Source organism: Medicago sativa, chromosome 5, assembly GCF_051527215.1.
Source record: "Medicago sativa cultivar Bolivia chromosome 5, Bolivia_mono, whole genome shotgun sequence".
Lineage (NCBI taxonomy): Eukaryota > Viridiplantae > Streptophyta > Magnoliopsida > Fabales > Fabaceae > Medicago > Medicago sativa.
In genome coordinates, this window is record NC_140753.1 from 42,918,688 (window position 1) to 42,930,956 (window position 12,269).

General features: G+C 34.8%; 2 pseudogenes; one reads left to right on the top strand and one right to left on the bottom strand.

Annotated features, from left to right (window-relative positions):
• The first annotated feature begins 1,157 nt into the window (after positions 1 to 1,157).
• Positions 1,158 to 2,343, top strand: LOC146922261 (uncharacterized; annotated as a pseudogene).
• A 1,190-nt stretch (positions 2,344 to 3,533) lies between these two features.
• Positions 3,534 to 5,781, bottom strand: LOC146922262 (uncharacterized; annotated as a pseudogene).
• Positions 5,782 to 12,269: the final 6,488 nt, after the last annotated feature.

Consider the following 12,269-nt stretch of genomic DNA (forward strand, 5'->3'; position numbering starts at 1 on the left):
GAAGGTTCAAGGACTAATATCATAATAAACTCACACTATAAATATTAAATGATGGCATCGCCCTAGTGGCGGATCCAAGACCCTGAGTCAGGGGTACAAATATTTTACTTTAATTATATTTGTAAAAATAAATATGAAAATTATAAATTGTGTGTGTGTATATATTTTACTTCAATTATAAATAATTTTTTGTCAAAAGAATATAGATAAACATCTCACAAAATATAGTTTAGGTGACCTTGAAAATTGAAAGTGTCATTTATTTTGGGAGTTTTTTTTTAACAAACAAGTCAATTAAGTAAAAAATTGTGATTATTTTGTAATATATAGTATATATTTGTTAGTTATGCCACTAACCTTTTGTAAAAAAAAAACACTAACCTATTGGCAAATCCTTCAAAGATTAAATTCATAATATAGATTCAATCAGTTTGGTCCTATTTTTGTATGTGTTTATGGGAAATTCATGTAGTATAATAAGTGCCTAAAAAAAGTAAGAAAATTGGAAAGAAAAATAAAAACTAACAAGTAGTAAGAGCATCTACAATGCTAGATCCAAAATTTTGTTCTTCAACCATTTTTTGTTGGCCCATGGATGTCACTTTAAGAACTATCACTCATTTCTACTCCAATGTAAAGAACCATATAAGTGTTCTTATATTACTTTTTAGGGTCCCACAATTCATAATTTCTGTTTTCCCTTTTTAACCTGCCTTTTCATGGTCCCCACAATTTCTGCTTTCCATTGTTCTTGGGCGTTCACCATGATGAACTGTTCTCCAAAGTGATATTCACATCATTCCTCTCCAACGGGCTAGAAAAAGTATGTAGTATTGTAAAAAACAGAAAAAGTATGTTGATATGACAGTAAAAGTATGTAGTACTGTAAAAAGTATGTTGATATGACAGTGATCAGCCTTGCTATTGCATAAAAAACAGAAAGCACAAAAAGACAATTGCCCATTGCGTCTTGCATCAAGAGAGCGGTGCAAAATCAACTTTTTAGGGTATGCAAATCATGAGTTAAATAGGATGGCAGGTATAATTATGAAAGGTTGAGGGTGTGCAAGTGCATACCCTGGTGTAGGGGTAGCTCCGCCTCTGAGCATCGGTCCAGATAGGCATACATTTTATTATAAATTACTTACAGATCCACGATGCTTACCGACTTAAGCGTTGAAGTTTCTTCGCATGTACATCCCCTTTTATTAGACAAGAAGTCTACTCACAAAGACCTTACACTCAAGAAACATTATACACCACCATCCAGAAATCTCAAGTCTGGTATGATCAATAAAACATTAATAATAAAAAAAAGTTTGTGTATGATATATATAAAATTTATCTCACTTGATCATCATAAGATTGATAACTTGATATATAACTTTTTGGAAAATGTTAAACAATGCCCCCGGGGCATTGGTTAAGGAAACAAATATAGTAACTTTTGTATTGGAAATTGTGTAATCAATTTCCAAAAAGTAAAAAAAGTGTTACTTTTAATTCAAATTTTCCTTTTTTGGATTCCTTAACCAGTGCCCCGGGGGCACCGGTTAACAGGACCTTAACTTTTTTATGCTTTTTTATGTAGCTTTACAAAAACATGTTCAAGATCTTTTGAAAGCTTTGTCACTTGTCAAAGATAGCAAAGATGAATTACAAGAATTGAGGAATGATGGTTGGGAAAAACTTTTGTCTAAGGTTGCTGGAATTTGTAATAAGATTGATATTGATGTGCCTGATATGGATGCTACATATGTGCAACGGAAGAAAGCTAGGAAACAAGATTCAAGTATCTCTAATTTGCATCATTATAAGCATGGTTGTTTGTTTAGTGCAGTAGATTTGCAATTGCAGGAGCTCAATGCTTAATTTGATGAAGAGAATACTGAACTTTTATAATGTGTTGCATGCTTGAGTCCAGCTTCAAAATTTGCAACTTTTGATGTGGACAAATTATTGAGGATGGTTGAGCTTTATCCAAATGATTTTAAGGATGTGTCGGAAATGGTGGTGCGCTTTCAACTTCAAAATTATGCTAGAAATGTTCGAGGTGATCCCAATTTTGCAAAGTTGAAAGGACTTTCAGACCTTTGTGCAACACTTGTGAAAACAAACAAGTGCAATACCTTTAATGTGGTGTACAAGCTTGTGAAGTTAGCTTTGATTTTGCCAGTGGCAACTGCAAGTGTTGAACATGTTTTCTCAGCTATGAAATATGTGAATAGTCAGTTAAGTTACAAGATGAGTTATCATTGGTTAAAATATTGTCTTGTAACATATATAGAAAGAGATGTTCTTAAAACAATGAAAATTGCTTTTCTAACATACAAAACTTCCTAATTAATAACACATGGAAATTCCTAAAAAGACCTTAGCGGTAGTTAACTACCGTTCAGCAAATCGGCAGCAGTTAAGCTTAAGAAAAATTGAGGTAAGAGGGATAGGTTTGTTCTTTCATAATAAGTTATAATCATATTTTTATCTTTTGGTTCATGTTTATTTTGATTGATTTGTGAAATTGATGATTATATGAGATGAAATTCGTGCTTATAATTAAGTGTAAATTATGGGTATGATGAACTTTGTAGAATTGAGTTGTTTATTTGCTTAAGATGTGGTTGTTGATGTTGAATAAGTTGTTTTTGATAATTTTGCTTAATTGTGTGAAAATCATGATGTTGTTGTTGCATGTTGTTCAATTCATGATGAATGTTCTTGATAAATGATTGGGTATGGGTGGGTGCTGTTTATATGAAGTTTAAATGATAAGTTCATAGTTTAAAAGTGATTATCTGGTGTTTTTGGGTTTTGAGAAAATGGTTGAAGAATCATGATTTTGGATGTGTAATTGATGATTTGAAGTGGTGAAAGTGTTTATTAAAATTGTTATGCTCATGTGTAACGTTTTGGATTGATTTGGGTGTGTTGTAATTGATTCAAGTGGCTTATAAGTGATTATTTGGAAAGAAAAAAAAAACCTTGTTTTAAAACTGAAAATCTGATGTTGTCTGTCAGGCCAAAATCGTGCTACGATTTGAGAAATTGTACACGATTTTGACCAAATTTTGGGTGTTTTTGGTTCGACAAAAATTGTGCTACGATTTGAGAAAATTGTGCTACGATTTTGTCAGACCATAACCTTAAAAATGAATTTTTCTTCCCTCCAAATATTCTCAAACTTGTTCTTAAGGGTATGGACTTTAATTTAACAATCATGCGAAGATTTTACAAATAAAATGAGGTAATGTGGCAGGCTTTATGGTAGTTTGTGTTGATTTGAAATTTAAGGGGGAATAGACGAACTTTGGTGAAATGAGGAATTATGATTTGATAATTGGCAAATGACTTTATATTCATCATGATGAAATAAGAATGAATCAATGATTGATGGGTGTATAATATGTTGGTAATCGTGATCAGGGATAGATATGAACAGACAATATTAATGGGGGTAAATTTTGTTTGTCAACTAACTAAATAGTAGTAAATTAAACAAGAAGTTAAACTAAAAATAGTTGTAGCAACCAATATTACAAAGAAAATACTCTACTATCCATTTGTTGAAAATGAGCTAAATTACATCATTACTAATTGTTTTAAGAACATCTCTTTCTACATATGTTACAAGACGATCATTTAACCACTGATCACCCATCTTGTTACTTAGCTGACTCTTCACATATTTCATAGCTGAGAAAACACGTTCAACACTTGCAGTTGTCACTGGAAAAATCAAGGCTAACTTCACAAGCTTTTACACCACATTAAAGGTAGTGTACTTGTTTGTTTTCATAAGCGTTGCACAAAGGTCTGAAAGTCCTTTCAACTTTGCAAAATTAGGATCACATCGAACATTTCTAACATAATTTTGAAGTTGAAAGCGCACCACCATTTCCGACACGTCCTTAAAATCATTTGGATAAAGCTCAACCATCCTCAATAATTTGTCCACATCAAAAGCTGCAAATTTTGAAGCTGGACTCAAGCATGCAACACATTGTAAAAGTTCAGTATTCTCTTCATCAAATTTAGCAATGAGCTCCTGCAATTGCAAATCTACAACACTAGACAAACAATCATGCTTATAATGATGCAAATTAGAGACACTTAAATCTTGTTTCGTAGCTTTCTTATGTTGCACATATGTAGCATCGATATCAATCTTATTACAAATTCCAACAACCTTAGACAAAAGTTTTTCCCAACCATCATTCCTCAATTCTTGTAATTCATCTTTGCTATCTTTGACAAGTGACAAAACATTCAAAATATCTTCATCATGTCTTTGTAAACCTACATTCAAACTGTTTGTAATCCCTAAAATCTCAACCATTAGATGTAACATGAAGATAAAATCAAACGATTGAAACACATCCAACAAAAATATTGTTTCACCATGTCTATCAAATGATGTATCATTTTGTACTTCTTCAAGTACCCCAACAATGGAACTATACAAAGTCATAAAACCAGAGAGTCCTAAAGTGAGAACCGCAACGAGATCATCGGCTCGAGCAACAGACAATTCTTGATTCTTTCCGCTACCAGTCTCTATCTCACCCTCCTCAATCAAGTTAGGATTATGATTTTTTTTTGTTTGCCACGAAGTAATTCTTGTCTTTTTTTAGATGATCGAATGAAATTAACAATTATATTAACCTTACCAAAAAAACCACTAACATATATACGAGTCTTAACACAAGAAACAAGGGCCAATTGAAGTTGATGATCGAAACAATGCACATAGTAAGCAGATGAATTATCATTTAGAATTAAAGTCCTCAACCCGCAAAACCGACCTCGCATATTGCTTGCTCTATCGTATCCTTGTTCCCTAATGCTAGACATACTCAAGCCATTAATCGACAACAGCTGTTCAAGTGCCTTTTTAAGTGACTTAGCATTTGTTTCTATAACATGTGCAATGCCAAGAAATCTTTCATAGACTAAACCTTCAATATCAACATAACGAATCACAACTGCCATTTGTTCTTTACCAGCACAATCATTGGATTCATCAATCAAAACACAATACACATCATCTCTAATGTCACAAACAATATTATAAGTTATTTCACAAGCGCAAGTCGCATCAAGAACCTTTTGAATCTGAGGACAAGTCATTAAATTATTTGCAGGAGCATAATTCAATACATTAGCTAAGATTTTATTACTTTCCTTTAAAGTATCTAACATCTCAAGAAATGGTCCCTTAAATAAAGAGTCGCGAGACTCACTACTTCCTTTAAATGGAAATCCACATCGCAAAAGAAACTTAGTAGCTATAACGGATGTGTTCACACGGACTCTATAGTTGACATTTGTTGTCTTGTTTTGCTTAGCAAATATAGCCCTGATACTTTGTTTTAGGTTCATGAGATTTTGACTCATTGGCACACAATCAAGATGGGAACTATAAGGATCAATAACATGCGACGACAGTCTTTGTGGGTTTTTCCAATCTTTAAAACCATCCCCCACAAAGTGATTCCTACCATATTTAGATACATTTTTAAATAAAAAAACATGGCAAACAATATCCACTATCAGATGATTCACTATACTCAAGCCAATTATGTAAACCAAACCAATGCTTACCAAATCTATGCATTTGTTTTTCAAATAAGCTTTTCTTATATCATCTTTAAGGTCAGGATAGTAGCTTGAAATTGCAAGTCTGCGAGAAGGATTTGTTTCCAATAATTCAAAGTCAGTGACTTTGTTAATCTCACTACTACTAGCTTTGTCTTTAAGCACTACTGGGAAAAAATTCTTCATCCTGATTCAGTTAAATAACCAACAATTATGTAATATTCAATATGAAACATTATACAAGAAAAAAACATGAAACATAAAACCACAAATGAAACAGAATATGAATTGAAACATTCAATATTCAGTATTAAAATTCAATATTCAATCCACTGCAAGAACATAACATGAAACTTTCAACATTCAATATTCAATATGCAATGCAAGAATAGAACATGAACATTATTCAACATTCAAACACAAACATAATTATACAAAAAAGTAATATATTAGTATATCACTCCTACAAAACCTAAAACCTAAAACCACAAATCAATATTCAAATTCAATATACCTTTAAATTCTACAATAATTCATAAAAACACAATACAAACCTGAAACAAGATGCTGAGAAGAGAGGATATTGGAGATTGAGGGGAAAATTTCAAAAAAAAAAAGAAAAGAAATGTGCATACAAAACATACATGGATTATGGAAAGAAGGAATTGTTATTGTTGGAACAAAATGTGTTTAACAATGAACCTTAAAGAGTTTTGATGATAACAAGGTATTAAAAATTGTAAATTGGACTAGCTAATATTTGTTCAAGTGTACAGGACCATAATTAAAAAGTTACATCATTTATTGGTTCTGAATGAGCAAATAAAGAGAAAAAGGAATCAAGAAAAATGAAGCTTAGTGCTCCTGAAGGCAACTCGCTTATGAAGAGAAAAAGCGCTCCTGAAGTAAAGCCGCTCCTGAAGTCAGTAAAGTGCTTATGAAGAATAGTGATCCTGAAGACAAGAGGTCCAGAAGCCACATTATCAGAAGTTGCGTTATCAGAAGCTGTATCATCAGAAGCTGCATCATCAGAAGCTGCCTCATCAGAAGTCATTTCACCAGAAGCTGAAGATCAACTGGATTTGCAAAAGATTCAAGGATTGAAGAATCATCACTGCAAAAGCTGTCTATTGGATTCGAAAACACAACAAAAGATTAGTGGAATTTTGCAACAGTCATTTCAAAGGGTTTGAAGGCATGTGCTTGCAATTTTGGACGAAAGCGTTGACATTGTACTGTGTACGAACTGTACAACCACCTTCTCCACTACTCTGTTTTGTGTCCACGCTATAAGACAAGAAAACAGCTCCAGAATAACAGCTTGCCTGCATAGATGTTCCTTTAGATAAGGAATGGATTTCAAATTGGTTCTTCATAGGACAACAACCAAATCAGGCAAAAGATCATTGGTTAAAGATCAAGCTTCAACAACGACTCTTTGATGTGCTGGCAATTTCACAACGTCTCTTTCACACCTCTATCTAAAGGAGTGAAGACTTAGAGTTTTGGTAATGCTGAACGAAAGACTCAACATTTTCACAAGTGCCAAACCTCTGCTGAAATTGTTCTGCATTCACTTAGAATTTATGTGTCTCAAAGTTTCATTTTAGAAATTCTTAAGTCATTGAGTCTGTATCTGATTTGTATTGTGAGCACCTCTGATTGTATATCAAGTGTTCAACCTTAAACAATTTTCTGTGTAATTTTGTTTAGTTAGAAGTCTCTTGCAGTTGTGCTTGAGTAGGGAAGTCTCTTGATTGTGTTCTTGAGCAAAGGAAGTCTCTTGCTTGTGTGCTTGAGCAAAGGAAGTCTCTTGCTTATGTGCTTGAGCAATTGTAATCAGATATTACTCTTGGTGAAATCTCTTTGGAAGTGCAAGGGGGACTGGACTACTTCCGGATTGTGGAAGGAACCAGTATAATTGCTTTGTGTCGTTCTTCTTCTCTCTCTCTCTCTGTTTTATTCCGCTGCATTTAGATTCTGATTACCACTTCAGAAGCTGTCTCACTTAGTTTCTGACCAGTGTATTCAGTTTTTAGGAGAAACGAAGAATTTTCCAAAACACAATTCAACCCCCCCTTCTTGTGTTTTTATCACCTTCAATTGGTATCTAGAGCCTTGGTCTGTTGTGTATCACTTAACCGTGTAACAGTCAAAGATCTGAGAAAAACATGTCTGGTCCTATTCCAACTCCTACTCCTGATGGAACTAGCTATAATAATGTCTCACATGATTATAGTGATGGTAAGAAATCCAGTGTTGGAAAGATTCCAAAATTCAATGGAGATACTGAAGAATTTTCTTGGTGGAAAACCAACTTCTATAGTTATATCATGAGCTTAGATGAAGAACTATGGGATATTCTAGAAGATGGTGTTGGTGACCTAGTCCTTGATGAAGAAGGAGTTGCTGTGGATAGAAAGAAACATACTCCTGAGCTGAAGAAACTCTACAAGAAGCATCATATTATCAGAGGAGCCCTTGTTACTTCCATACCCAAAGCAGAGTACATGAAGATGAGTGACAAATCCACTGCTAAAGCTATGTTTGCTTCTCTCTGTTCAAACTACGAAGGCAGCAAGAAGGTCAAAGAAGCTAAAGGTCTCATGCTTGTACATCAGTACGAGTTATTCAAGATGAAGGATGATGAAACTATTGAGGAGATGTACTCAAGGTTTCAAACATTAGTCTCTGGGCTACAAATTCTAAAGAAGAGCTATGTTGCTTCTGACCATGTGAGCAAGATACTCAGAAGCTTGCCTGCAAGATGGAGACCAAAGGTGACTGCCATTGAGGAAGCTAAAGATTTAAACACTTTAAGTGTCGAAGATCTTGTTAGTTCTCTCAAAGTTCATGAGTTAAGTCTTAATGAACATGAGTCTACTAAGAAGAGTGAATCAATAGTTCTTCCATCCAAAGGCAAGTCATCAAGAGCTCTCAAAGTGGTTGAATCTGAAGAGGAAGAACAATCAAGTTCATATTCTGAACCAGATGCTGCTGAAATGGCCATGCTCTCAAACAGACTTCAATATCTGGCCAAGAAGAACAGAGAGTTTCTAACCAAGAGGAGTAACTCCAGAAGCTCAAGGAAAGAAGATCAGAAGGGATGCTTCAACTGTAAGAAGCCTGGACACTTTATTGCTGAATCTTCTGATCTTCAAAAGGAGAAGTCGAAGGACAAGTCAAAGAAGTCAACGTTCAAACCAAGAAAATTCAAGAAGCAGATCAAGCAGAGCTTAATGGAAACCTGGGATGATTTGGGAAGTGAATCTGGATCTGATAAAGAGGAAGCTGATGAAGATGGAAAGGTAGCAGTTGGGTTAGTTGCTACAGCAACTTCAGAAGCTGGATCAGAATCAGATTCTGAAGATGAAAATGAGGTATATTCTAAGATTCCCAGAGATGAACTTGTTGAGTCACTTAAAGAACTTCTTACACATTTTGAAGTAAGAACCAATGAGTTGAAGGATTTAAAAGAAAAATATGTTGATTTGGTAAAACAGCAAAAATCAACTCTATTGGATCTGAAAGCTTCTGAACAAGGACTTAGGGGCTTTGACTTCATGTGTAAAACTTATGAAGATCAGCTCAGGTTCTTATGTCAGAAGCTACAAGAAAAGTGTAATGAAAGACCTTTAAGCAACCATGAAATTGCTCTTTAAGATTTTATCATATCTGGCATTGACAGAAGCAGAGTGGCTTCTATGATTTATAGCATTTACAAGAACAATGGCAGAGGAATTGGTTTTCCAGAAGTGAAACTTGAGAAAACCAATCTTAATCTTGTTGTGAATGCATCAAGGAAGGTCTGAAAACCTTCTTTGTACCTGAAGGTGCTGAGTTGGAAACTGTTGTTCAATCAGAACCTGAAGCTTCTGGCTCTAAGGCAAAGATTACATCAAAGCCAAAGAACTCTAAGCCAAAGGCTGTGATCAAATCTGAATCCAAGACTTCAAAGATCAGGATCTTGAAAAGATCAGAACCTGTTCCTCAGAGTCTGGTCAAGCCAAAATCTGAGGTTCTGAAGTCTAAGTTTCAGAAGAAGGCAGTTACTGCTTCTGAAGTACCAAAACCTAAGGTGATGGTTAATCAGAAGCAATCTAACTCACAGCACAAGGTACAGGAAGTGAAGAGTAAAACCTCAAGTACTAACTTTTCAGGACCCATAGGATAATGGGTACCTAAATTTGAAAATGTCAATGATGCAGGTATGTCTAAGAGCAGCACCAAAGCAAAAATCATGGTACCTAGACAGCGGTTGCTCAAGATACATGACAGGAGAAAAGTCCAGCTTCCTCAGCCTAACAATGAAGGAAGGAGGAAGTGTGAAATTTGAAGGCAACCAAACTGGCAAGATCATAGGTACAGGAACTATTGGTAATTCCTCTACCTCAATTAATAATGTATGGTTGGTAGATGGTCTTGAACATAACCTTTTGAGCATTAGTCAATTTTGTGATAATGGTTATGATGTGCTTTTTAAGAAAATCAATTGTACTGTAATCAACAAGGAAGACAAATTCATTGTGTTCAAGGGAAAGAGAGTTGATAATGTCTACAAAATCAATTTTTCTGAACTGGCTGATCAGAAGGTGATTTGCCTTCTATCAGTGAATGATAAGAAATGGATGTGGCACAAAAGGTTGGGACATGCTAACTGGAGATTAATCTCTAAATTTAGTAAGTTACAACTTGTCAAAGGGCTACCAGACATTGACTATCATTCAGATGCACTCTGTGATGCATGTCAGAGAGGGAAAATTGTAAAATAATCTTTTAAAACCAAAGACATTGTTTCAACCTCCAGACACTTGGAACTACTTCATATTGATCTATTTGGACCAGTTAGTACTGCATCCTTATATGGAAGTAGATATGGATTAGTCATTGTTGATGATTATAACAGATGGACTTGGGTAAAATTCATAAAGAGTAAAGATGTTGCTTGTGATGTATTCAGTAGTTTCTGCACTCAAATTCAATCTGAAAAAGAATCAAAGATTTTGAAAGTCAGAAGTGATCATGGTGGAGAATTTGAAAATGAGCCATTTGAAGCTTTTTGTGAAAAACATGGAATTGTCCATGAATTCTCTTCTCCTAGAACTCCACAACAAAATGGGGTTGTAGGGAGAAAGAATAGAACTTTACAAGAAATGGCCAGAACCATGATCCATGAAAACAATTTACCAAAACATTTTTGGGCAGAAGCAGTGAATACAGCATGTTATGTCCAGAACAGGATCTATATTAGACCCATTTTGGAGAAAATAGCATATGAACTCTTTAAAGGAAGGAAACCCAATATCTCTTACTTTCATCAATTTGGATGTACATGTTACATTCTGAATAACAAGCTCTACCTAAAGAAATTTGATGCCAAGGCCCAAAGAGGAATCTTCTTAGGTTACTCTGAAAGGTCAAAGGCATACATAGTATATAATTCAGAAACACTTTGTGTTGAAGAATCTATGCATGTGAAATTTGATGACAAAGAGCTTGAAGATAAAACTTCAAAGCAAGGTGAAAGTTTTGCAGAGATACAGGTTCCTGAAGCTACTCCAGAACCTGATCAGATAGCTGAATCTGAAGAAAGTCCACAAGCTGAACCCACATCAGAAGTGTAAGATGAAATTGCTTCTGATGAAGCACAAGATGGCTCACATCAAGCAGATCCTCCCAGAAACACATTCAAGCACAAGTCTTCACATCCTGAGGAATTAATCATTGGAAACAAAGATAGTCCAAGAAGAACAAGATCATACTTCAGACAAGAAGAATCAATGATTGGACTGATCTCAATGATTGAACCTACAACGGTTGATGAAGCACTTTCAGATGATGGATGGATCTTAGCTATGCAAGAAGAGCTGAATCAATTTCAAAGAAATGATGTGTGGGATCTGGTACCCAAACCTCAACACAAGAACATTATTGGAACAAAATGGGTATTCAGAAACAAGCTGAATGAGCAATGAGAAGTAACAAGAAACAAAGCCAGACTCGTTGCACAAGGGTATAGTCAACAAGAAGGCATTGATTACACTGAAACATTTGCTCCAATTGCAAGAGTGGAAGCAATCAGGTTACTTCTTTCCTATGCAGTTAATCATGGCATAATATTATATTAAATGGATGTCATGAGTGCATTTCTTAATGGTGTCATAGAAGAAGAAGTGTATGTCAAGCAACCTCTTGGATTTGAGGATATTAAATATCCTCACCATGTTTTTAAATTGAAGAAATCACTATATGGCTTGAAACAAGCTCCCAGAGCTTGGTATGATAGACTAAGTAATTTCTTAATCAAAAATGATTTTAAAAGAGGACAGATTGATACAACACTCTTCAGAAGGACCCTTGGGAAAGATATTCTTGTTTTGCAAATTTATGTTGATGATATAATATTTGTTTCTACTAATGCATCTCTTTGCAAGGAGTTTTCTAAGTTAATGCAGGATGAATTTGAAATGAGCATGATGGGAGAGCTGAAGTTCTTCCTGGGCATTCAAATTAATCAATGCAAAGATGGAGTCTATGTTCATCAATCAAAGTATACAAAGGAGCTTCTGAAGAAGTTCAAGCTTGAAGATTGTAAAGTGATGAACACTCCAATGCACCCTACTTGCACCTTAAGCAAAGAAGATGAAGGAGCTAAAGTTGATCAGAAGCTGTAT